Source organism: Sorex fumeus, unplaced genomic scaffold (assembly GCF_029834395.1).
Source record: "Sorex fumeus unplaced genomic scaffold, SorFum_2.1 ptg000043l, whole genome shotgun sequence".
Lineage (NCBI taxonomy): Eukaryota > Metazoa > Chordata > Mammalia > Eulipotyphla > Soricidae > Sorex > Sorex fumeus.
This window is the reverse complement of record NW_026606100.1, coordinates 44,818,706-44,846,083: the sequence shown is the minus strand read 5'-3', so window position 1 is coordinate 44,846,083 and position 27,378 is coordinate 44,818,706. Positions and strand designations below refer to the sequence as shown.

The window sequence follows — 27,378 nt, the reverse complement described above, 5'->3', positions numbered from 1 at the left end:
ATTTAGAGAGAGAGGGAGGACTGGGAATACTGCATCCCAGCACCAGCAAGATCAGTGATTTGACCAGAGCAATGGGAAAGTGGTCCAAGTTGCATCCTAAAGTAAAAAGACAGTTCGGTTTTGCCTTCTCCAGTCTCCCTTTTGTTCCTTGGGTGATGATATGGAACAGAGAGAGGACATAGTGACTTAGGCAAGTTGGATTTAAGCAATACTATGGGTAGATTTGAGAGGTGACTTATTTGGGGTTGTGTGGAGTACACACTAAGAAATAAAAGTAAGAAGATTGTGCTGGAGTGAATTCCAGTGGATGGGGGTGCTTGCCTTGCATTCTGCTGGCCCAGGTTCAGTCTCCAGCACCTCAATACAGTTCCTCGAGCTTCGCCAGGAGTGCAGAGCCAGAATTAAGTAAGCCCCGAGAACCACTGGATATAGTCCCCCAAATCAATTTTAAGAAAGTAATATTTTGGAGGTGATCATCGCTGAAAGAGCTCACTGGTCTATGGATTGGAAAACACAATGGTGATCAAAGGGTTTTAGGAATAGAGATTTACTGAATGAGTGAGCTGGAACTATAGAGGGTAGAAGACAAAGAGTACCACAAACGAATAAGTGTCTTTGGAGGCAATTATCACAGGTCTTTAAAGGAACCTGAGGAGGCACACACGCCCCATTTCTAACTCTAATGCTGCAAGGGTTTTGGGAACCACCACTTGAGAGAATTGTAGGGGAAGTAGGTTTCCTCAGGGAATAGCCAGGTTTCAATTAGAGCAAAGAGGTAAAGAGAACAATTTGATGGGTTTAAGAGGCTGAAAATATAAGGGTCTGCCTAACAACACTGTGAGTTCCTGAAAGTTAAGTGGAAGAGTCTGAAGGGGCAAGAGAGAAGTAGGCAATTCAGTCACAGAAGGAGAGGTACTGAGTATTGAACATTCAGACAAGTACCAGGATTCCAAGTGGGTTCTTCTAAATTCAGAAGAAAATAGAAGAGTATTCCCAGAGCTCGATAATTTACAATCACCTGACACCAGGATAGGAAAGATGAAAATCGAAAATACAATCGAATGATAAGAAATCATTTTGGTAGGGAGATAAGTTAGTGCATATAAGCTCAGGTCTAAAGAGACAAATGCAGGAAGCAAGATCTTGGTGGTGACCAATAATGTGGGAAATGAAGGGATGGGATGTACAGCTCCTGAGAACTTTGAGAGCAGCTGATCTGACCTGAAGGCAGAGAAGTAGAATATAGACAGTTCTGTCATGGCATAGGCCTGAAGTGTTCCTGGTTGGGGAAGATACACCAGGAAGAATCAATCATTCTGTATGAAATGCTTGCTTCTTAGGAACTCTCCTCAAGAATCATCTAGATATTAAGCTCTTATAACCAAGGGGGGCTGGAGAGATAGCACAGCAGGTAGGGCGCTTGCCTTGCACGCAGCCAACATGGCTGACCCGAGTTCGATTCCTCTGCCCCTCTCAGAGAGCCCGGCAACCTACTGAGAGTATCTCGCCCACACGGCAAAGCCTGGCAAGCTACCTGTGACGTATTCAATATGCCAAACACAGTAACAAGTGTCACAATGGAGACATTACTGGGCCCGCCCCAGCAAATCGATGAACAACGGGTGGATAGTGACAGTGATAACCAAGGGCAGGTTGTTGCTGCTTCTGAGACCTGCTTCACCAGGTATTGTGAGGGCAAATGATGTTGATTCTTCAAAATCATTTCAGGCACTTCCTGGCAAAGGGCAAGGGCTCAATAAATGTTTGGTGATTGTTATTTTGTCTTCTTTATTTGTTCCTGGGCACACACAGAGGTGTTCAGGGCTTACTCCTGACTCTATAACCAGAAATCATTCCTGGTAATATTCGGGGGACCATATATACAGTGTCTGGAACTGAACCAGGGTTAGCTACATACAAGGCAAGTTTCTTACCCATTCTGCTATCTCACTGGCCCTATCTAATCAGTTTTTAATGGTCTATTTAATCGCAACATATTTTGACATAATTTATTCCTATAACTTGGTGTAAATGTTCTCATTTGCAATGGAGCATCCTATGGGGCTAATCTATGGCTCTGGTTTCAGCTCTTGTGGGCTGTGTTTCTAGACACAGTATCCTGAACAATGATAAAGAAAATTAATTTTGAATCCTGGCCTATCCACTTACTGATTGTGCGCCTTTAGTCAGACAGACTAATATCTCTAAACCTCAATTCATTCATATGTAGTTTTAAGAAAGAGTAATAACGCCAGTAACTCAAAGCATTTTTTATAATAAGTGAACTGGATAACTTATGTTAAGCACTTGGGAAATTGTGTAGCATAGGGTAAGCATTCAATATGTGGAAGCTATATTATTATTTAGCCCTTTTAATCTCCTTAATTAGAGATAATTTTCACTTGAATGCTTATTGTAATTGGACATCATAAATTCTTAGCTTGCTATTTCAATTTCCTTTTTCCCTCCTTTCTTACATGTCATGAAAGGATTAGGGAAAAAAAAAAAGAAGATGAACTACGGTGTCATGAAAATACTTGTGATGGTCATTTTCCATTTAGAAGGGAATCACCTTCCTACTTAACTGCTTCTCTCAACCATAGATCTTGGGCTGCTGAGACTATAATTCATATTATTGCCAGAGTTGGGGCGGGGGGCAGCCAAGGGTCAGCGGTAGGTGAGAGGCAGAGACAAAGCACCAAGAAAAGGGTGGATCTGAAGTGAGGCCAGGAGGCGGAAGGAGAGATAGAGACGGGATTGAGCCAGTCACACAGTGTGCTGTGCTTCGTTGCTCAGGCAGGCTATCTAGAACAAAGGGGACACCACAGGAGATACCAGAACAAGTGACCATTCACCTGCAGCCCAGGAATCGATGACATTGAAGGAATGCGACAAAAGTAAGGGCAGGCTATGAGGTGCTTTAAATTGAACCTCTAAACAGAGGAGGATTCTTCAGGTGGGGAGGGGCGACCCCCAAGCAGGGCTTTGGAGGCTTGGGGGCCCCACTGGCAAGGCCCAGCCCACATCTGCAAGGAGCAAGGCGCGATGCTGCTGAGGACTAGGGAGCTCTGAGCGCGGTCCTAGGAATCTCTTGGTGCTGTGCGGTGGGACAGCGTTGGTGCAGCCGGAAGGGGATTCCTGCTCTTCCTGCAACACTGGGACAGTAAAGGCAAGAGGTGAAGGAGGCTCCTCTGGTTGACCAGGCATGGATAAAGGCAGGGGTAGGGGTCCCCGCCTCCCAGCTGTGAGGCAGTCTCATGTTTCTCCTCTTTCCCTGATCTCAAGCAGTTCTCTAACTCTCTGACTGCAGTTCGCCTCTCAAAAGGACCACACACCCTTTTGCGTGGAGCCTAGGGAGGCTTTATTTTTTATTTTATTTATTCCCATTCTTTTCTTTTTATTTTAACATTGTGATTTAGAAAGATTTTCATAGCACACTGGGCTGGAGCAATAGCACAGTGGTAGGGCATTTGCCTTGCGCGCAGCTGGCCTGGCTGAGCCAGGTTCGATTCCTCCGCCCCTCTCAGAGAGCCTGGCAAGCTACTGAGAGTATCTCACCCACACGGCAAAGCCTGGCAAGCTACCCGTGACGTATCCAATATGCCAAACACGGTAACAACAAGTCTCAAAATGGAGATGTTACTGGGCCCGCTCGAGCAAATCAATGAACAACGGGAGGACAGTGTTTGACAGTGTTTGTTTCATAGCACAGTTGTTTCAGGAATTCAGAGTTCCAACACCAATCCTACCAGCAGAGTGCCCTTCCCGCCACCAACATTCTTGGTATCTCACGCCTTCTTAAGCTTATCCGCGTACCAGGCACAAGGAGTTTCCTTTCTATTGCTTGTTACAACAAAATGGCAAAAGGAATTTTCAGAAAATAGATCTTTACAAGTCAATTCGTGATCATTGTTGTATCTCACAAGGATGTTACTCAAGTCATTGTCTGAGGGTTTGCTCAGCTGGTTGGTGCTGGTTGAGCTTTCTTTTTTCTTTTTAAGTTTTTTTTTTTATTGAATCACTGTGACATAGACCTGTAAAAAGCTGTTCATGATTGGATTTCAGTCATACCGTGTTCCAACACCCATTCCTCCACCAGTGTACATTTATTTTCCAGCACCAGTGTCCCCAGGTTCCCTCCCATCATCCCCCTACACTCCACCTGCTTTTTACTCTCTCTCTCTCTCTCTCTCTCTCTCTCTCATATATATATATAGTAGCACTGTAGCACTATCCTCCCATTGTTCACCAATTTGCTTGAGCGGGCACAACAAATTGTGAGACTTGTTGTTACTGTTTTGGGCATATTGAATACATCACAGGTAGCTTGCCAGGCTTTGCCACGCAGGCGAGATACTCTTAGTAGCGTGCTGGGCTCTCGAAGAGGGGCGGAGGAATTGAACCCAGGTCACCTGCGTGCAAGGCAAATGCCCTACCAGCTGTGCTATACCCATGGAGAGGGAAAACAGGGGTTAGGAGGACTGATCAATGTTAGTTGGAACTAACCACAAGTGTGTGTGAAGCTGAGGGTAGGTAAGATAAAGAAGAGACCAGTATGACAGTAATAGCTTTGAGTTATCATGCTGGACAAGATCTGAGGGTTAAAAGTAGGTAAGAGATATTCTTTATAACCTTTGAGTATCAATAGGGAAGTTTTAAAACAGAAGTATAAGTGAATTTCTTCAATCTTAACAGCCACTAACCCTCAAACCTCTCATTCCCTTAGATTTTTTTTCCCCTTTATTTGCTTCATAAAAGAAAGGTAGGACCTATTAATCTCTGTAAATAGCTCTATATTTTTTGAGATCACTTTAGACGAAGACTATTTGAATAAGATAAAATTACTATTTGTCAGAGAATTTAATCATATGATTTTTCTTGGTATTGGTTGTAAAGTTGCTTAATGCTTTAGTTAATAGCAGGTAGCTAAACTGATTTTAGAGCATCTCTGTCAGTGAGGCCATTTCTACCAGTGTTGCTTTTTCTTTTTTCTATTTTAGCATCTTGCAGTTGATCAAACTCTTTAAAATCTCACTTGAGAAAAAAAACCTTGCTTGACCATTATATCTGTGCTGTGGGAATGGTCAGTGGAGTAATTCTTGTGGAGACTTCACCAAAGATAAAATTGAGGGTTCTGGAAAAGTGCATTTCATCACTTACTATCAGAGAAATCCAGATCAAGGGGAGAGTGAGATCATCTCACACCCTTGAGAATGGCATTTGTCAAAAAGACCAGAAATAATTTGTGTTGGCGAGGATGTAGTGTAAAATAAACTTTCATCCACTGCCGCAAGAATATTGTCTTGTCCAATCTCTATAGAAAATGGAATGGAGATTTCTCAAGAAAAGCAAGAATATGGGGGTATGATGCCGCCAGCAGGTCAATTTGTACCTGTGAGGCGAGTGCATCAGCGACATGATAGCACCGTCAGGCTTTCAGATACCCCAAAATTGCTGCTGTGCCTTTGGTCAGACCCCAAAAACTTGGGGCAGAGTTTACCAAGAAAGTAAACTGCCAAAAATTAGGTATGTGGGAGACACACCCACAAACCACCTCTGGCTCAGCTATATAATTGGAGGCATGGCCTCTCTAGTTCCTGATCGAACTGCTTAACAGCCATGATCCCAGAGACTCAGAAACAAATCTTGGAACCCAAAGACTTTTGGCAGAAATGCGTCCTGTTCCTGCAGTAGGTTACTGGCTCTGTGCCAATCCAGGTGGGAACAGGTTTCATGCCTTGGCCTGTTCCCCTTGGTGGCCCGGTGACCACCATCCTCCAGAGGCTACTGGACAGTCAAGTTTGAGCCTGAAGTGACGAGATATGCAGGGCCTCACCAGATGGGGGTGGAACCAGCCCTTGCATCCCCATCCCAGCAAAACCCCGAGTCGCTGCCTACAAACAGCCTCTCTGGCTCCTGATCAAGCTAATTAACAGTCATGATCCCAGAGACTCAGAAACAAATCTCGAAACCCAGCGGCTTTTGGCAGAAATATATCTGGACTGCGTACAAGGTGGCCGCTGTCTCAGAGCTTTTTGGAAAACCAGATATGGCTGGCAGTGACGGGGCAACTGCAGTCTCGTGGGAAGGGGGGGTGGTACGAGCTCGTCCTTCATGCCCTACCGAGGTCACGAGTTACCTTCCACGAGTGGCTCTCCGGCACAGCCATAACTCCAAAGGCAAAAGGACTTAATCCAGAGCCTGGCAGCTTGCGGCAGAAAAGTGAATGGACCATGCATTAAACTACGGCTCCATGTCTCCCCGGGAGGGAAAGGGTGTTGCTCCCTTCTGCCTTTTTCCTGACCGGCAGCAAGGTGGCCGCTACCTCAGAGCTTATTGAAAAGCCAGGTATGAGCCAGTGGTGATGGGGCAACTGCAGTCTCATGGGAAGCGGGGGTGGTAGGAGCTCGTCCTTCATGCCCTACCGAGGTCACGAGTTACCCACCACGAGCGGCTCTCCGGCACAGCCATAACACCAGACACACAGAAACCAATCTCTAAATTTCTAAATTTCTTTGCAGAAATCTAAAATTGCGTGGTCACAATAGCGGCCATGAACATTATATGATTCTCATAACCAGCTATAGAAAACAAAGTATTTCACAATGCCTTTTCAGCAATTCTGATTGTTGGGGGGGAAATTCTAAACAATAATGGTGCATCTTTTGTTGAAATAATGAATGTAATCAATGTAGAGAAGAGTTAAGTGGAAATCATCTGCCTCACAGGCATTGGTAGGGGTAAGAGGGGGGTATATTGGGGTTCTTGGTGGTGAAAAATGAGTACTGGTGAAGGGAAAGGTGTTTGATCATTGCATGACCGAGACTTAAACCTGAAAGCTTAGTAACTTTTCTCACAGTGATTCAACAAATAAATATAAGAAGAAAAATAAATAAATAAAATTATGGAAAAAAAAAGTAAGGTGGAGTTCATGCCCAATTTATTCAGCTAATCAGTGGCTGAATAAATAGCAGTACTCCTACATTAAAAAAAAAAAAAGCAAGAATAGAGCTTCCATAGGACCCAGCAATTCTGTTTCCCGATTTCTACCAAAACAAAACATTCATTTTAAAGTACAAATGCACACCATTATTCATTGCAGCACTTAGCACACTAGCTAAGACAGATGAGCAGATAATGAAGGTGTGGTATGTATATGCGATGAAAGGATAAAATGATGTAGTTCACTGCAACTTGGATACAGTCAGAGAATGTCACATTAAATAAGAGGAAGGATAAATGCCTGAGGATCTCACTTATTGGTGGCTTGCAGAATAACATGACAAGGAAATAGATGGTATCAAATGTGGGCAGATCCTTGGCCCTAGAGTACGGAGAAAAGTTTAATTGTGGGGACTTCTTCAATCTCTCTCCAAGTACTCCTAGTTCCACTAAAACTGTAGCACTGTAGCACTGTCCTCCCATTGTTCATCCATTTGCTCGAGTGGGCACCAGTAACGTCTCCATTGTGAGACTTGTTATTGTTTTTGGCATATCGAATACCCCACGGGGAACTTTCCAGGCTCTGCGGTGAAGGCGGGATACTCTTGGTAGCTTACCAGGCTCTCCGAGAGGGATGGAGGAATCAAACCCGGGTCAGCTGCATGCAAGTCAAATGCCCTACCTGCTGTGCTATGGCTCCAGCTGAACGTTATAGTGTTCCATTGAACACTATAAGTGTTAAATAGTCCCGCTCTTGCTCCTTTAATCTGAAAAGCTATAGTGTTTCAGGTACTGCGATATTTTCAGGCAGGGGGGGCTGGGCGGGGCAGGAGCGAGGAGCTGCATCTATCTTATTGGAATTTTAGGGATTTGTGAACACAACCAAATTTGAACTGTCCTCACCACAATTCACTCCACTCAAGCAGATGGTCAGACTAAAACCTCTAAAGCTTACTGCTGCAAAGTCTTGGTAACAAGACAGTCATTCAATAAATGTTTATTGAGCATGGCCTCTGTGCAAGATACTGCAGCCACGCCAGATTTCCTATTACTCAGTGTGCTGCTCAATATAATGAGAAGATTGGTCTTGCTGAATTCCTAATGGAGAGGCGCCTCAAATCTCACCTCCACTAACTTCCAACAACACAAGGAGAATACAAGGGTGGGTGCTGGTGGAAACTTTCTCTCTCTACGTGTGTTTAGTTCATTTGGCCAAGTGGATTAGCTTTGTTAAAAATCCTTTAGTTGGTTCACTTGTCCATCCACACATGTGCATGTCTATTGGAAAGCTACAAGGCATCACTGCAGCCAGAGTTGTGGGCTTTCAGCAATATCAGGCCAGGAGAAGTCAGCTATGACTTTGGATTATATTGCTGCAGGCATGCTGGTGAAGTCCTAGTAGCTAACACTTATACATGCTGAAGAATAGGGCCAGTCTGGCATTTATTTGTAGAGTATAAAATAACATGCTCGAGCGGGCCCAGTAACGTCTCCATTGGAGACTTTGTTGTTACTGTGTCTGGCATATCGAATACTCTCGGTAGCTTGCCGGGCTCTCCGAGAGGGGCGGAGGAATCGAACTCCGGTCGGCCATGTTGGCCGCGTGTAAGGCAAACGCCCTACCGCTGTGGGCTGGAGCGATAGCACAGCGGGTAGAGTGTTCGCCTTACACGCGGCCAACATGGCCGACCCGAGTTCGATTCCTCCGCCCCTCTCGGAGAGCCCGGCAAGCTGCCGAGAGTATTCGATATGCCAGACACAGTAACAACAAAGTCTCCAATGGAGACGTTACTGGGCCCGCTCGAGCAAATCGACGATCAACGGGAGGGCCTTTTAAAATAACATAAGATGAGAATAAATACTACCTAAGGACAGTAGAGAGACAAGGGCCACGAGGATCGCCCCGTAGTTTGGAAGCCTGCTCATGTGCTGGGGGAGAAGGCAGCTGGGATAGAGAAGGGGCCACTAAGTCAATGATGGTTGGAGGGATCGCTTGGGATGGAAGATGTGTGTTGAAAGTAGACTAAGGACCAAACATGATGGTCTCAGTATTTGTACTGCAAACCATGATGCCCAAAAGTAGAGAGAGAGTAAGTAAGAAGGAAGGTGCCTGCCACAGAGACAGGGGTGGGATGGGGTGGGGGTGGTGGGAGGGATACTGGGGTCACTGGTGGTGGAAAATGCACACTGGTAGAGGGATGGGCGTTCAGTCATTGTATGTGAATGAAGTCACAAAGTCAAAGCTTTGTGACTACCTCACCGTGATTCAATGAAACAAACAAACAGAAGAACAGGGCAAGTCCCTATATTACTGTCATTGAAATTATTGGTTATGAGTCCTGTGGAGTCTCCAAAAAGTGGAAGTGGCATCAATGTATTGGGAAAGGCCTGACAAATGATTCCCAGGGTCATCTGACAAGAGATAAAACATCAAGAGTATGTCTTCTAGAGCCATCTAGTGTTGGCTTTCCTTTTATTCCCCCCACTTTCCATCCCCCAGATTTTCTTCTTAGGATTTCCCCCCAAACAACAAGAAAAGTAAAAAAAAAAAATTAAAACCAAAATTTTAAAATCTCCCGGTTCCCCAAACTACAGACATAGAATCCCTTGGGGACAAAGAATTTTTTTTACCTGATCTTGAAAGAGAATGTCCGTTCTCAAAATCATCTTTTTTTTTATATCCAAATAATCCGGAGGCTCAGGAGGGGAAGGGCAGGGAGCCCTGCAGGGCTCAGCTCTTGGCATGAGCTGCAGCGCTTAACTCTCTAAATTAAAAATATAAATAAAATAAAAAGAAAGCCTGCTGAATCTCCTAAAGGAGGCACATCAAAAGTGGAGCTCAATACCGGCTTGAGCATGTACCCAGGGACCCACCTTCCGATGCTTCCGCTCCACCTGCCGACATGTGTCTGGGTTAATAATCTCCCTTTGAGCTTCCCTGCTAAAACTCATCCCCGGACTGGAGTGATCTCTCTCCTTCGCACACCCCTGAGTCCTCCCCCAGGCCTTGGCTACAATATTCCTGTGTTTCCCTAGAGTAGGAGCTGCCTGGGGGGGGGGGGGGGGGGGGGAGGGGAGGATAAAGCACGTTGCATGGTTAGTTTGGTTGTTCTCTTCTCCCATAAAAATCTCCCATAAAAGATCTTCTCCCATAAAAATACTGCTGCCATATACCCATTAAAAATACTCGTATCAGAAAGGGACACTCCTTCACTGTTGGTGGGAATGTCGACTGGTTCAGCCCTTCTGGAAAACAGTATGGACGATTCTCAAAAAATTAGAAATTGAGCTCCCATTTGACCCAGCAATACCACTCCTGGGAATATATCCCAGAGAGGCAAAAATGTATAGTCGAAGTGACATCTGCACTTGTTTGTTCATTGCAGCACTCTTTACAATAGCCAGAAACTGGAAGAAACCTGAATGCCCACGAACAGATGACTGGTTAAAGAAACTTTGGTACATCTACACAATGGAGTACTATGTAGCTGTTAGAAAAGATGAAGTCATGAAATTTACATACAAGTGGTACAATATGGAAAGTATCATGCTAAGCGAAATGAGTCAGAAAGAGAGGGATAGACATTGAAAGATTGCATTCATCTGGGGGATATAAAGTAACAAAGTATGAGATTAATACCCAAGAATAGCTGAGATCAGCACCAGGAGGATTACTCCATAACTTAGAGACCAGCCGGGTATCCTAGAGGAAAGGGCAGTTCAGATAGAGAAGGGAGCACCAAATAAAGGATGTTTGGAGGACCCTCCCAGGAGGGGAGATGCATGTCAAAAGTAGACTATGGACTGAACATGTTTGCCACTCAATTCCTCTTTTGCAGACCACAACACCCAAAAGGAGAGAGAGAACACAGGGGATTGCCCTGCCACAGAGACAGGGGGGATGGGGGGATGGGGGTGGGAGGGATATTATCCATGGTGGTGGAAAATGGGCACTGGTGGAGGGATGGGTATCTGATCATTGTATAATTGAAACCAAAGCACAAAAAATTGTAAATCTACAACTGTTAAAAAAAAATAAAATAAAATAAAGGGAAAAAAAAAGAAAAAACAATACTCGTATCATTGGAGTTTCTAGGAGTTTAGGGACTAGAAGGGACCACTGTTTCTTGAGATGCTCCAGGTGACATCAAAGCTCTGCTGAAGATGGTTCAGAAATAATCAGCTATGGTTTGTCCTGTGATAAAGACTGAGGGAGGGAAATCTCACATACAGATGTCCAAATGTCAGAACTCTTCATCTTTGGGGTAGAAGGCTCCCAAACAGTGCTCAAAGCTCCTGGAAGATACTCCTGATAATTCTTAGTCAACTCAGTCAGTGATTTAATGAGAGGTTCTGAGGATGTGGTGCTGCATGGCCCTCCCTGTGGTGCTAGGGATTTCCAGGGCTACACCTGGTGATGCTTGGGTGCTTCTAGAGCTATACCCAGTGATGCACCACAGACCCTATAGGAAAGGGGGCTCAAAACAGGGTCAGGTGCCCATGACCCATCCCCTGTGCTATCTCCACAGTCCCTGGACTCTTTATCCAAGATCTTTTCCCATAAAAATACTGCTGCCATATACATATATTGGGGTTTCTAGGAGTTTAGGGACTAGAACAGGTCAATAATGGGACATCAGACTTTTAAAGCAGTACTCTTTTCAAGTTATTTGAAAAGTCTTAAAGATTTCTTCATGGTTTGATAAATGCCCACATATTTCACTGCTTGCACAGACTGGATTCAGGCCAAACTTGATGGCCATCTAAAAGACTATTGTGAAAGTTAGATTAGCAAATAACTCCTCCCAGAGACTGGAGAAACAGGAGCAACATTTAGGGACATAGATGGAATGACTGTCCTTTGAACTTATCCAAAGAAGAGAAACTTAAAACTAATAAAACCTTGAGAAATTAAAGAGAAGAATCTATGAAAACACGTACATAGATGCCATCATGCCAAATATCAGCATGAGAAGCAATGCTGTGATGGTAGCTACCCAGCTATTCAACTCTTTCCCTGTGATTGAAATGTTCTTCAGAACAACAGAATTCACAAGCCATGAAGGATCTCCCTGAAAACTGCCTTTCCACAATCTTAACAGCTGCACACATTCCATTGTTCTGAGCCTCTCACCAGGCTTGATGTCAGTGGCAGCGTTCTTTCATTCCTTCTGTGTGAGGGCCTTTGTTCAGTGTGTCTCTGCCTACCACTCCACTGGGGCTACAAGCCACAGTTCTCTGTGGTCCCCATCCCTCGGGTGCTAAATGGGACTCTGCTCCGGGGGTAGGCACTACCTTCAGAGGCAGTCCTATGGGAACATATGGAGGCATGCTTTCACCATGACCACTGCTCAGGTATAATGCGAGATCCATGTCTGACCATCTGCATGCTCACGGAATCCAGGATGGTCCCCTAGTGTCAACACTGGGCAATATCTTTGCTCTTAGGTCATCTCTTACCTATGCCAACATGTGGTCCATGTTAGACACTTTGTTGACAAGAAAACTCTCCTCCCTTTTCTGACTGACTCTCCTCGGCAACAGCATGGTACAGCTGTTAGGAGGTTGTCAGAAATCTTTTGCCCATTAGACAGGTGAAACCCACACTGCTTGTGGAATCCGTTCATGACGTTCATGATGCAGTCATTCAGAGTCATCACCATCAATATCATCCAATAACCTCTGACCATTGAGTTTCAGACTTCTGCAACAGAACTTGAGTAATAAAATATCTCCATCAGCTTGAGGTCTGCCACATTCTTTTCAAGGCTGGTCTGAGCATGCATAGAAAACACAGGGACCCTTGGTGCCAATGAGACATATTTGAAACTTTAATCCCAGAGCACAGGTCCTAGTGCTATGCTTCTCTCCTGAAACAAAATAGTCTACACAGCCATTCACCTAGGCTGCAGTTAACTGAACACATGAGTTCAGTTGTTTGCACTTACAATAATGCAAGAAGCTGGAGTCAGGTTAGAAGATTGGCAGGCTTCAGGGGCCCTCCTCAGCAGGACACTTCCTTATAGAGCTCTGACTTTGGGGGTTTCACTGTCTTATGTAATATTACAAGACTAGGAGCAGTCATGATGTTCACTCACACTTGGGTCTGCAAGCAAATCTGTTTATGGGAATGGTCACTTTCATAAATACAGGATTGGTGGTATCTGTTTAGAGGACACCAGTGTCAGTTACGCTGAGAGAAATTTAGAAAAAAATATATCTGGGGAAAAATCAAATGGTATATGTATGTATGTATATATATCTATATCTACCGTATATATGATATAATATACCTTTTCATATATACATATGTAGCACTGTCCACTGTCACTATAGCACTGTCCTCCCATTGTTCATCAATTTGCTCAAGCAGGGACCAGTAATGTCTCCATTGTGAGACTTGTTGTTATTGCTTTTGGCATATAGAATATGCCATGGGGAGCTTGCCAGGCTCTGCCGTGCAGGCAGGATACTCTCAGTAGCTTGCTGGGATCTCTAAGAGGGATGGAGGAATTGAACCTGGGTTGGCCGCATTTAAAGCAAACACCCTACCCACTCTACTATCGTTCCAGCCCATATACATATGTATATATTTTAAATCAATTTCTGAAAATGTGGTGGAGATAATGGCATGGCTAGCATGTCTATCTAGAACTTTCTTCAGAAACAACTCTTCAAGGAACTAGCTTCTTGGGGTTAAGCAGGTGGGGCTACACCCACGATGTAGGCCTTACTCCTGGCTCTATGTTCAGGGGTTACTCCCACTAGGGCTCGGGGGACCATATGTGTTGTTGTGGTTGAACTGAGGTCAGTCGGATAAAAGGCAAACTTCTAACTGTAGTCCTATCTGGTCTCTCAAGCAACTGATTTTATTAGGTGTGTGTATTTTGCCTTTTTGATTCCTCCACCCCTCTCGGAGAGCCTGGCAAGCTACCGAGAGTATCTTGCCCGCACGGCAGAGCCTGGCAAGCTACCCGTGACGTATTCCATATGCCAAACACAGTAACAACAAGTCTCAAGATGGAGACGTTACTGGGCCCGCTCGAGCAAATCGATGAACAACGGGAGGACAGTGACAGTGATATTTTGCCTTAGGTTAAACTTGCAAAAAGTTTCAATATGTATAATGATACATGACCCAAAGAGAAATCAATAAGAGTTAAAAACCCATGCCCACATATATCCATAGTTTGCAGGAAACTTCATGGGTTCACTCAGGTGCTGGACTCTGACACAAAATTTAACCAGGTCAGCAGTTACAGGGGGAATTCACCTACAGAAACCAAGGATCCAGACACAGTAAAATCTGCACTGAGCCAAATCGACTAACTGCTGACAGGCTAATTTCTCAGGAACTTGCTGAGGGGGGAAGGAACCCTGGTTCTTCCTAGGGTTCTTTCTAAGAGCTGGTTATAAAGGAACTGAGTAGGAGGTCTGGAGACAACTGGGTATGCAACATGATGTGGTTCAAGTACAGGGGCTATAAGCTAGAAAAAGCTTGGAAATAATATGGTTGGAGTGTAGACAGAATAGTCCCAAAGACTGTCTATGCCACCTGCAGGTCAATTGCCTGTACATTAAGTATCTCTGAGATGATAGAGCCAAGGTTGGGTTAGGGGTAGGGAACAGGAGCCAGGGAACAGCTTGTTAAGTGTGACATGCATAACGTAACATGACAAGGCAGCAACCAAAGGCCAGAGGCGATCGAATGGGAGAACTGATTCACTCAATTGAGTTGAGGCAGGGGGTTAAAAAGAAGGGGGTCCTTAGGGGAGGAAGGTGGGCGATGGGTGTGATGCATGAGAAAGTATCACCAACAGTATTGTAAATCACAGAACCTCACTTAAAGAAATAGTGGCATACATATGAAGAACTTTATCTATTAAATATGCTTCTAAGCAGAATAACCAGTAGCAAGTTATGTGCTGCCAAGTCAAGTAAGAAAAGAAAGAGAAACATCTACTGGGTTTGCCAGTTCTTGTTAGTGGAAGGAAAGAACAAATGAAGTACTTGGGAGGAAAAAAGAAACAGTGAGTATTACTAAAATATGAGAAATAGAATGAACTATTAGGACGGACAGAGAAAATGCACAGTTATGAGACAACAGTCCTTTCTGACAACAGTTACTTTAACTGAGTACAGTCACTTATATCAAATTATACAGACATAAGTGATTATATAGATAAATGTAGAATCAATTCTATCAAATATTGGTTGATTATCTTCCTGATTTGGAAACATAAGAGAATAACATAGTTACCATAAACATATTTTAAGAGAACTAACAGGGCATTCATTCATCAATATGTTGCTAAATCTTCTTAAAATCCTGAAACTACTTTTTTGGGGTTTTTCTTTTTTGTTTTGCTTTTTGGGTCACACCCGGCGATACACAGGGGTTACTCCTGGCTCTGCACTCAGGAATTACTCCTGGCGGTGCTCAGGGGACCATATGGGATGCTGGGAATCGAACCCGGGTTGGCCACATGCAAGGCAAATGCCCTACCTGCTGTGCTATTGCTCCAGCCCCCTGAAACTACTTTTAAAACCTGAATGCAAGCATGCTCTAACTGCTGTTTAACCTGAAACTAGTTTAGGAACTAACAGCCAAGACTGCACATGCTGTGGCTTCATCACACAAATGGACAGCTTGGGGTCAGAGAGATAGTACAGGGGTTAGGGCATTTGCCTTGTACACAGCTGACCAGGGTTCGATCTTCAGCATCACATATGATCCCCTGAGCACAGATCCAAGAGTAAGACCTGAGCACTGCTAGGTATGGGCCACAAACCAACCAACAAAAACCAAATGTATATCTATTCTATAACCTTCAGCGACTGCAACTGTGTTTCATCTGCTTATTCACAGACACTGAAATCGGTAAAGGATTGGCTGATTGTCAAAAAAAAAAAAAGAAAAAAGAAGAAAAAAATTGAATCAGTTGTATCCTGGATTTTGGCTCAGACTAAGAAAATTTGCCTCTAAATAAGTATTTAAGAGTCCAGGGGCAGGGGTGTGGCAAACAAAATGCAATTTGCAGAGACTAATGAAGCCGCTAGAGGAAGGAGAACATGGGTACTGTGTAATGGAGGCAAAGTTTTGTTTTAGAATTTTGCTATAAAACAGTCTCTCCCTGGAGATAAAATACTGGTGATGACATCCAGCCTTTTTAATTGGAATTTTGATCACTGATTCTAAAATAGAATACATTACAGCATAAAATTAAAGCCAGATTCTGGCTTTTTGTATATTGAGGAGTCAAAGGGCTAAAGATCCTTCAGTTTGAAAAATGAAACAAAACAAACCCCCCAAAACCCCACTTTTTAATGAGCCATGCAGCACACACGGTTAATGCGAAGTGCTAATTTAGCCTATGAAATGTCATGACAGTTTTTCTGTTCCTTTATTTTCCTTCATGTAAGAGGTGGTTTTATTTTCCTCGTCAAACTCAGAAAGTGGAAGGAGAGAAATCAAGATTAATGAAGCCTGCCTTGACACAATCACGCTGAAGTATTTATCAGTGGTACACACATGGCTCAATCGCTTTTCATATACTTCTGTCATATATGTACAATCTGTCTTTATTAGATTGTAAATAACTTTGATATCAAAGGCTTTACTGTCCTCATTTTTGCCTGAGACTTCACACTATATTTTATCCTTAGTGTTTAATAGATATTGGTTAAATAAACAAATGATGATCGTCCCGTTGCTTGGAGCTCTCATAACTCAGTTTTTCTGGGGCCTACCCAGCAGAACCTGGGAGTCTGGAGCCATGCTCTGTCTGATAATTTGGTGCTTCCAGGGACGGGAGATACCAGGGCCATAACTAGCAGTTTTGGAGGGTCATGTGGGGTCAGGCTTGTCCTCACACAGGGCAGATATGCACTCTCCCTAGTTACCTCCCTAGCCCCAAGTGGAAGATTCTAGATCGTAATTTTTCTTTTCTCATAAATGATTCATGATTTTCCTCCGAAGTAAAAAAGTAGGAATTCAAGATAAATCTATTTTTCTCACAAATATAAACAAGTCAAATAAAACTTCGAGTTTGGGGCTATTTAATTAGGCCGGAAGGTGGAGTTTATATTCCTGGCACTCGATGTGACTTTAGCCATTCCCCTGGTTTCTACTGGCTCTAGAGTCAGATTTGAAGTAACTATGCAGGTGGAGACACAGATTCTCAGGGGGCAGCCGGATGATAGATAAGCACCTAAAAACAGCCTCTGATCTGTCTTGGGCTTTGTGTTCCAAGAATCGATTTCCTTGCAAAATGCACCCAACATCGCAGTACATAAAGTTCCAGTTCTGTAAAGGAAATGCATTTCTATTTGATATAACAGAAAATTAAGACTTGGGAACTAGCTGTTATAACTCTAGATGCTATTCTCTCCTCGTTGTTGAGAGCTATGTTACGGATTGTAGTTACTCATTTGCCCCCTCTACTTCTGACATGAAGACATACGCTATAGATAAGAGGTAATAAAAGCATGGCAGCCAGAAATACCTGCATTTGAAATATTTATGCACATATTCAAATAAAAATAAAATTCTTTACGTTCAAAGGATGAAACATGATGATTCCGTCTAGATATGCACAGTGAGGTGATCGCTACAGTCAAGCGAAAGAATTAGTCATATTCACACACTGCTACATTGTGTGTGTGTGTGTTTGTGCATGTGTGTGCGTACATGCCATGACACTTCTGAAATCTGCTCTCCGAGCAAAAGCTTGGTATTCAACAGTGTTATTTATGAGTCAGCAGCATGTGGGATGTTAAGTCTCTAGATTAAAATTTCTCACTGAGCTCACAAACAGTGCTCAAGAGGTCTAGGCCATCCTTTTGCAATTCCTGATCAACCAGGCTGCCAGTGCCAATAAAAGGGCCTGAGACTGTGCTACCGTTTGGCCCCCTGCAGTTCTTGGGATACTAGAGTCACACAGTGAAGCTGGGCAGCACCTCCCAGACAACACCCAGTGGTGGTATTCGGGTAGCCTCTGGGTCTGCACCTGGCGATGCTTGGGAAACCTGATGGTACCAGGAATCAAACCCAGGTCGTATGCATGCCAGGCATGTGCCTTCACCACTGTGCTATTTCTGGGCCCCAGTCAAATTACAATGCTAATAGCATGCAAGTCTTATGAACTGTGCCTTGCATCTGGCATCAATAGGTGCTCTGTAAATATTAGCTCAATGAGGAAATAGATGAAAGAACGGCTCCTAATAAATCTGATTCTGAAGCCACTGGGGGATCAACTAGATTCCCCATTGTTTCATGCCTTTTCTGTGGGGCAACAGCCAAGGAAACTCACTGGGAGGCTGTAGTTGGGGTTTCCTGGCAGAAAGAAGTGGCAGAGGGAGAAGCTGCAATTGGCTGATCAGGTGGCATGACTCAAATAAGACAGACACTTGGTAGGTAGAGCTGGATGGAACTTGTTGGAATTTGTGCTCCCTGAATTGAAATGACAACGTGGATGCCTCTTATTTTCAACTGTCATGCCGAAGAGGGGCTTCTTTTGGCTTCAGATTGTCCTGGGTCCACCTGCAGTGTGTCATTCAATGAACCAATTTCTGCAGAGGACTCCCAGAGAACATAATTAGTCCCACACTGCACGCAGGCGTGCAGTTCACGCTCTCCACTGGCATCCTGTTTATCCTCTAGCCCAGTTATTGGAGATTGAAATATGTTTTTAAAAGAATTATAAGGTAGACATTCATTGAGAAGATAAATACACCGTGTCGATTCGGAGTTCTTCCATTTGCTTATTTCCCAGTCTCTCTAGTATTTCGTCTTCTCCACTTTACTCTCTGCATACATTCCTGCTTTGGCATACACAGATTTTTGTTTTTGTTAAATCCTGCCTGATAAGAAAGCTAAGAGAAAAAAAAAAACAGGTGTGTATTGGGGGTGGGGGCAGAGATAATTGTGCTGTGATGCCAAACCTCCACTTCCAGTGACTGAAGCTATTCTGTAGTTTGGGGAGTGAATTGTTCTGAATGTTTTTCACATCTTCTTATGATCTGCGATTTTACAGAGGCAATCAAGAAAAAAAAATTGTTTTTAAAATTATGATTCCAGGATATTCTATTTCACAAATATACTAATGAGTGAGTGCCTGGATATGCAGTAGTGAGTGCCTGGATATTCAGTAGAAGCCCCATGTTCAACTACTTACAATAAAGTTAAAAAATCACACCAGAAAGCAATTTTATTATTTGTTTTGTAATGAAATTTAACAATGCAGGCCCCTCCTGTTTTGGGAGAACATTCTTGGCCTCTGGTCGCATGTTCATCTTTATCTGGATCATTCTGAAGTAATAAAAGGTAAGACTGCAAGAAGTAGAGATAGACGGGTACTTTCATACTTCAGTGGTAACAGGCTGGGGACTGATTCACAGGTGTGCATTGTGTATTTGTTTCATGGCCTCTTGGTACCAGGACCACACATGTAAGAAGATCCTCTTGGAATTGATTTCTGCAGGCCCTATTTTCTTCTAACCTATTCTAACCTATAAGTAGGTTATCAATATACTGACATCAATAAGAGCAATAATCCGTATGGGTACTACCTCTTGCCATTTGTAAAGATTTTTTTTTTTTTTTTTTGCAGGGGTTACTCCTGGTTCTGCACTCAGGAATCACTCCTGATGTGTGCTCTCAGGACCATATAGGGTGCTGGGAATTGAACGTGGGACAGCTGCGTGCAAGGCAAACACCGTATCTAATGTACTATCACTCCAGGCCCTGTTTATGCAGTTTAACCAGCAAGCTACTCTGGATTAGAAACTGCCATTTAATTTTTTTTTTTAAATAGATGGGAAACGAAGGCTCAGAGAGGTTTGGTATGCTGCCTCCAGAGGCAGATAGATGAAACTTAGATGATGAGTGGCAGAAAGGCAAGGGAAGCAGAGTCCCTTGATCTCTCACTGCACCGGAACAATCTCCTTTCAGTCTCACCCTCTAGTAAAAAGCCTGTCCTGAGTTTGGAGGCTCTGTTATAACTTCCAGGCTTGTTAAAGCCCAAGTACACACAGTCCCAGAGGAGGAAGGGAATACTCATTAGCCAATGGTTCATTCACACTGTGATCTCACCATGGCCGGTGGGTGGGTAGTGACTTATGTCTATAAGCGAGGGATGCTTCTGGAAAATGAGGAACATTCTCAAGGAGCAAGCTCAGCATTTTAATTTTAGTAACTCCTAGATAGAGCTGTAGCGGTCTGGAGCGATAGTACAGCAGGTAAGGTGTTTGCCGACCTGGGTCAATTCGTCTGTCCCTCTTGGAGAGCTTGGCAAGCTACCAAGGGTAACCCGTCAGCACAACGGAGCCTGGCAAGCTCCCCGTGGCGTATTCGATATGCTGAAAACAGTAACAACAAGTTTCACAATGGAGACATTACTGGTGCCTGCTCGAGCAAATCTATGGACAATGGGAGGACAGTGCTACAGTGCTACTAGATAGAATATATAAGAATATAAGCTTATTTTCTTCAGTAGAAATGACCATGCACTGAGGTTGTGACTTGGGGGTAGAATACCTACTTTCTGATCATTAGCCAGGGACAAGTTCTGAAAAAACTCCTTCCGAAATAAGTTGTTTTTAAATTTAAAAAGTCAAGTTTTGGGGGAAGTGAGTTAACATGGCTGACAAAAGCAACATCGTGATATTTTTTTCTCAATATGGCTGATCTATTCTCATGACATAGTTGGATATTAAAAAGTATTAAGTGATTCCCTAATTATGTTTTCATATTTTCTCTCTAAATTAAAGTACAGGAATATTTAGAAGACAGAATTAGATCATTCAGTTACTTGAATTTACATTTAGGTGATGCTCAAAGAGTGAACTGGTTTCAATCTCTTTTATTAAGATTGTTTTTTAAAAACATATAATTTTATTTTTATCAGTAAAACAAAAGATAATTGTAGTTTTCGATCACCAAGATAATGAAACTAAGATTCACTGTTAGGGGGTCAAACGGAAAACAAACAAATTCATAAGACTTTTTTTTTTCTTGCAGATTGCACTTGGCTGTCAAAGAATTATTTTGTAGGTACATTGTAAGAATGCCTGATTAAAGTTAATTAAGGGCATATGAGAGAATATACTTGAAAATGCCTGCTATAATTGTGTTTTCTATAAATAGATAAACCACATTTCTCATCAATACCTATTACTGTAATATGTCTTGTATTGTTTTAAAACTACATGCTGTTCTTTAGAGATCTATTATTTAGTACCAGTTTCCAGTTGCTGCTCTCTGACTTATGAATGATGATGAATTTTGTGGTGGAAATTTAAAAAAAAATCAATTCAGAAAAGGTTATTTAAATGTTTTGTGAAAATCTAATATACTCAAAAATGTTGTTTATTGAGGTACTCAGCACAACCAGGAGCCATCCTGCTGCAAGTGCATAAAATCAGATTTTGGTATTCTGCCAAGTCGACAGTTAGGACCACCACTCAAAACAAGTGGGAAACTAAGGCACCACATTTTCCACATCTGGCTCCAAGTTTGCTCAACAGTACCTAGTAACTTTTCAGTTTGATAAATTAGGACAAATCACTGAAACAAACGCTTTCTTGGTTTGGCATCTCTAAGAACAATAACGACGATAACAATGAAACCAAAATGCCTGCTGGCACTGTAGTTAGCCAGTCTATGTGTAATGAAAAGTCCAAAGGCAGAATAGTGTGATCCTGTGGGATGTTGGAATAGTTCTTAGTTCATTGAAGATCAGATCAGGCAAGATGGGCAAAAATACTCCAAACAGAGGTTCTGTTCAGAGGTTCCCAGAGCTGACAAGGAGGTGGGCTACCATTGTAATGTCGAGAAGACCTCCTCTCTCTCCTCCATCTCTAGCATGATGCCTCTAGAGATGAAATGAAACCAAAAGTGCTGGTATTACAGACATAAGATAGGCAAATCCAAAGCTAAGAATACATGGGCCTCTGGGAATAAAATAAGAGGAAAGTTCCTTAGAACAAGAAAATCTTTATTGGAATCTGAAAGTTGAGCAAAACTAATTAGTGAGGTTGAGAAACAGAGATGGGGTAGAGTGAGCTGGGCAGAGGGAACAGTTTAAAGAAACCTCAGGAAGCTGTTAAAATGTGGTCCCCTGAAGTTTATAGATGATTGGCTTACAATGGCCATATATAGCCCGAGAACTGTGAACAATGTATGGCCCAGATAAGGACCATGCAAACAAATATTAGGATCACAGATTTTTTAATCTGAGCATAATGGTAACTATAGTAAATGTAAATATTCTGAATATGAATTAATAGAATTGCCATTTAAGATAAACAGCAAAAACAACAAATTAAGACCTAAAGGCAAGAAACCTAATTTACATATGAATACAATGACAGGATGAAGCAGAATAATGCAAAAATGATATCATACAAATACTAATTATAAGACAATTGGAATGGATATATTAACAGCAGTAAGAGTATATTCTCAAGCCAAAAATCTACTACCAGAAGGGAAGGACATTACAAAACATAAAGAAGTCAGTCCATCAAAATAACAATACTAAATGTGCTCTTATGTAACAGCTTTAAATATATGACTAAAAACCCAATTTAAAAATAGATTTCAAGGAGAAGTAAGCAAGATCACATTTATGCATGAGTATTTTGATACTTCTCTAATACTAATAACACAAAAATAAGAGTAAATCAAAAAAATGTAGAATGGAGTATACAGATGACTTGAATGATGTTATCAGTGAAATTAATCTGACAATTCTAGAGTATCACAAATTCAGAATACACTATTTAAATGTATATGGATTATTCACAAAGATCACTGTCTTCCTGTTGTTCATCGATTTGCTCGAGCGGGCCCAGTAACGTCTCCATTGTGACAACTGTTTCTGTGTTTGGCATACCGAATATGACACAGGTAGCTTGCCCAGGCTTTGCCGTGAGGGCGAGATACACTCAGTAGCTTGCCGGGCTCTCCGAGAGGGGCAGAGGAATCGAACTCAGGTCGGCCATGTTGGCAGCTTGCAAGGAAAACGCCCTACCTGCTGTGCTATCTCTCCAGCCCCATTCACCGGATGGTCCAAAGGATGTGAGTTATTGTTAAACTGATTAACATTCACAAAAATAACACATAAAAATGTCTAAAAATTTTAAAAGATGAGAATTTATACAAAATAATATATGAGCACTAAAATTTTATTCTAGAAACAAATCACAAACATTTGGAAAATCTCATGCATTTGAAAATTCATCAATATATTCTTAATTAACTCAAGGATCAAAGAAATTACAAGGAATATTATAAAATGTTCTTAGTTGATTGAAAGTAAAGACACAACATGATTAGAATTGTTTTTATAAGGAAAAGTGCACCTTCAATGCTTATATTAAGCAAGAAGATAGGCCTCAAATCAAGGATTCTATGTCCCTAAGACACTAGGAAATAAACAGTGAACTAAGCCCAAACAAGTAGAAGGAAACAATAAAGTTTCAAGTATTAATGATATACAAAGTGGAAAAACAAAGGAAAAAAATCCATAAAACTACAAGTAATTTCTTGGAAAATATCTTGATAAAAAATAAATAAAATAAATAATTTTTTATTATTTATTTAAAATAAAGGTAAAGGCCCTCCCGTTGATCGTCGATTTGCTCGAGCGGGCCCAGTAACGTCTCCATTGGAGACTTTGTTGTTACTGTGTCTGGCATATAATAAAATAACTTGATCAATCTCCAATCAGACTGATCATAAAAGGAGAAGGCACATTATAGATTGCAGAGGCATTCAAAATTAATAAACATTATAAAGAGAAAAGGAAATGTCAATAAATCCAACACCTTAATTAAAAGGCTAAATTCCTGCAAAAGTACAAACTACCAAAACTCATGTAAAAAATGACCTATATAACTCAGTCATCCAAATACCTACTAAACACATTTAATTTATTAAGAATTAAACATCTTCTACAAAAAATAATTCAGATGGACCAGATTACTATACTTGACAGTACCTATAAGAATTTGAGGATTCTATATATAGTTCTATATAAACACTTTAAGAAAATAGAGATGAGAAGGCCACACGTCCACACTAGATAATGAATCTATCATTACAGTGGTAAAAAAGGCATACAAGGACATGGGAAATTATTGAAAATACAAAAAAAAAGTTACCAAATAGACATAGTAAAAAAGTAAAGTAAAGTAAAGGCCCTCCCGTTGATCATCGATTTGCTCGAGCGGGCCCAGTAACGTCTCCATTGGAGACTTTGTTGTTACTGTGTCTGGCATATCGAATATGTCATGGGGAGCTTGCCAGGCTCTGCCGTGCGGGCGAGCCGGGCTCTCTGAGAGGGGCGGAGGAATCGAACTCGGGTCGGCCATGTTGGCTGCATGCAAGGCAAACGCCCTACTGCTGTGATGAACATAGAGGCAGGGTAAAATAACTTTTAAAAAAATCACAAATCCAGGAGCCAAAGAGATAGCATAGCAGCTGACCCTATCTGCAGGAACCTAAATGATCCCTTCTTGCATGGCCAGGAATAAGCTCTAAACATGGCTGGGTATGGTCCCCAAACTAACTAAGGCATAAAATCAATTCCTCCATTTATTAAAACACATTATGTCATAACAAAGCAAACATAAGCTCTACAGTCCAAAGTCTCTTTGACTCTGAAAGACCCATCACTTTAATTTACCAATATATACCATATCATAATGGTGAATGACTGAACGTTTTCCTCTAAACCTAGGATGATGACTCATAACATTTTTGTTCAAGGGTGAAAAGAAGTCCTAGGGAAGGCAATAAGGCAAATAACTACTGCAACAGACATACAGACTGTAAAGGAAGAAGTAAAACTGTTTACAAATAACAGAGCCGCTACATAGGAAAGCCTAAGGAATCTACTCTTACAAAAGCGTTTAGAAAAACACTTGAGTTAAGCAATATCACAAGATGAACTTCAACAAACAAAAATTCATTTTATTTTAATATTCAATGGCCCCAGATAATTGGAAATTGATATTTAAAAAGAAGCCAGTTACAACATAAACAAGGCAAATAGTTAAAAATGTAACAAGTTAATAGCACAGCGGGTAGGGCTTTTGCCGGGTTCAATTCCTCTTGGAGAGCCAGGAGAGCCCAGAGCCCTGCAAGCTACCAAGAGTATCTCGCCCACATGGCAAAGCCTGGCAAGCTACCTGCGACGTATTTGATATGCCAAACACAGTAACAACAAGTCTCACAATTTGCTGTGAGACATTACTGGTGCCTGCTTGAGCAAATCGATAAACAATGGGAGGACAGTGCTACAGTGAAGTTAAGACAAGAGAAGTTAACGAAAATCTAAATAAATGAAGAGATATTCTACGTTAGTAGATTAGAAACACAAGGCTGCGTCACCAGTTGCCCCCCACGAGCGGCTCTCCAGCACGGCCACAGCCCCAGAAGCACAAGGACTTAATGCAGAACCCAGCAGCTTGGAGCAGAAAAGTGAAAGGACTATGCGTTAATCCAGGCCATCATGTCTGCCCGGAGGGGAAAGGGTGTTGCCCCATTCGCCCTCTCTTCTCTGGAAAGAAAGATGGCGGCCGCATGGGAGCCTTGTGGAGAGCAGGTATGAGCCGGGGGTGTGGGGGCGACTAAAACCTCATGGGAAGGGGGGCATTTCGGTCTGCCCTTCACGCCCTACCGAGGCCAACAGTTGCCCCCCACGAGCGGCTCTCCAGCACGGCCACGACTCCAGAACACAGAAACCAATTTCTTAACTATCTGACTTCAGTAGAAATACTTCCAGGGTCAATAGGTAAAATAGCAGAAATCCAAAACCAACATTTAATTCTTGAACCCAGCTGTAGAAAGCAAATCACTTCACAATGCTTTTTCAGCATGTCTGATTTGGGGGGGGGGGGGGGGGTAAACTCTAAATAATAGTGGTGAATCTTTTATTGAAACAATGAATCTAATCAAAGCAGATAGAGTGTTAACTAGAATTCATCTGCCCCACAGGGACTGGGAGGGGTGGGGGGGTGGGGTTTTATTGGGGTTCTTCATGGTAAAAAATAAGTATTGGTAAAGGGAAATGTGTTTGATATTTGCATGACTGAGACCTAAACCTGAAAGCTTTGTAACCTTTCCCACAGTGATTCAATAAATAAATAAATTAATTAAAAAAAAAAAGAAACACAAGGCTGCTAAAATATAAATATTACCACTAGTGACGGGCTGGAGCAATAGCACAGCACGTAGGGCATTTGCCTTGCACATGGCCAACCTGGCTGACCGAAGTTCGATTTCTCCGTCCCTCTCAGAGAGCCTGGCAAGCTACCGACAGTATCTCTCCCGCCCGGCAAAGCCTGGCTAGCTACCTGTGACGTAACTGATATGCCAAACACAGTAACAAGAAGTCTCATGATGGAGACGTTACTGGGCCCACTCGAGCAAATCAATGAACAACATTACGACAGTGCTACACCCCTAGTGATCAACTAATTCAACCTGATACCAATTATAATCTCAGCTGAGTAATTTTTTTAAAAGTTTGCTTGAGAAATTAAAAAGTTGAAACTAAAAATTAATGAGGAAAAGAAAAAGACCTTAGAATAACTGAAACCAGCTTGAAAAAGAAATACAGATTTCTAAGATGCACACAGCTTTTAGACATATTGTGTGACTGACATAAGGATGAAAATGATACAGCAGAAACTGTGTGTGGAGCGTCAGTTCACTTTAAATTTCCTCCTATGGAACGGGTAGCCAATCAGAATAGCTAATGGGATGGCTGAGGGTGGGACTTGGCAATGGATAAAAAGAAACCTCTCTCCTTCCTCTCCCCTCCCCTTCCCCTTCTTACTTCCCCTCCCCCTCCCTCTCCTCTGTCCTCTCTCCACAGTACAGGTGCACATGGCCAGGGCCCAAGACAAGACAAGAAAAGCATACACAGGATAGAGAAAGCAGAAGAGGGACAAGACAGGGAAGCCCTTCACAAGATGGGGGCAGCATGGGACAGGGCCTGTGACTTCATTCACACAGGCAAGTAGATTGTGTGGGACAGACAGTGAAGTTGGCCTAGGGACCAACAGCATCAGGGACAGTACTAGTGATGTTGTTTACAGGTAAAAGAGAGGCCTGGACATCTGGGGAGGGACCCAGCCCCTTCTATCTTTATCTGTATAATAAACTCTTAACTTTTCATCTACCAAGCTTTGTATGCAAATTTTTCATACAATTCCCAAGAACCCACTACCATAGAATAATTTGCTTTCACGCTAACAACAATATATATATGTGTGTGTATTATTGTATATATAATATATGAATAGCACTGTAGCACTGTCATCCTGTTGTTCATCGATTTGCTCAAGCTGGCATCAGTAACATCTCCATTGTGAGACTTGTTGTTACTGTTTTTGACATATCAAATACTCCATGGGGAGCTTGTC

General features: G+C 42.4%; 1 protein-coding gene across 1 annotated transcript in view; it reads right to left on the bottom strand.

Annotated features, from left to right (window-relative positions):
* ATRNL1 (attractin like 1) overlaps positions 1-27,378 on the bottom strand; it is a 788,116-nt gene that overhangs the window by 133,054 nt on the left and 627,684 nt on the right. The gene's annotated exons all lie outside the window — the stretch shown is intronic.